The sequence below is a fragment of the Myotis brandtii genome, unplaced genomic scaffold, assembly GCF_000412655.1.
Source record: "Myotis brandtii unplaced genomic scaffold, ASM41265v1 scaffold231, whole genome shotgun sequence".
Classification (NCBI taxonomy): domain Eukaryota; kingdom Metazoa; phylum Chordata; class Mammalia; order Chiroptera; family Vespertilionidae; genus Myotis; species Myotis brandtii.
Window position 1 is genome coordinate 101,386 of NW_005358689.1, and position 773 is coordinate 102,158.

Here is a 773-nt window from a genome sequence, read left to right on the forward strand (position 1 = left end):
GTATAGATCGTTTCAAGCTACAGAAACACGAAGCGTTCAGTTGAGTTTGCCTTTGGGGACATTGCCACTTTACTCTGTAGGAAGTTACATTTTCCTCCATTACAGAACCCCCCAGATTCCATCTTCTTTGTCTTAATGCCTTGAATCGGAGATTTGACCTATTTTATTGCTTCGTTCCTGGCAGCTTCAGTTCCTCTAACATTCTGACTCCCCACCTCAGACCACACCTTGTGTAGCCTTGAGTAACGTGCCTGCCTCCCACTCTGATCCATTGCCCTGGACCCGTGTCCCTGGAGGCTATTTTAAAACTGGCACCATCCATGGTTCATCTCCAGGGAGACCTGGGCACCCATCTCTCTGTGTGGTGACCCTCAAATCATAATGTTAGGAAGAGCGGCTGTTAAGTGTTTTTTAATGAGGTCTTTTGTTGTTGTTCTGGTTTTAAAAATAGCATACTAGCTTTAGAAAATGGAAAATACAGAAGTAAGAAATAGTAGTATTTAAAAAATCATCCATACATGCAGAAATGACTAGTACAAATATTTTTGTGTATTTTCTTTTAGCATGTGCATATATATTGTATTGAGTTGTGAGAGTTCTTTATATAGACTATGTACCAGTATTTTTATGGGCTAGAAGATTTATAAATCTTATCTTTCAGTCTGTAACTGGCTTTATATTTTATTAGTGGTGCCTTTTTTCACATAATTACCATTTTATTGTGTGTGTGTGTTTAAAATCTTTATTGTTGAAAGTATTATATATGTCCCCCT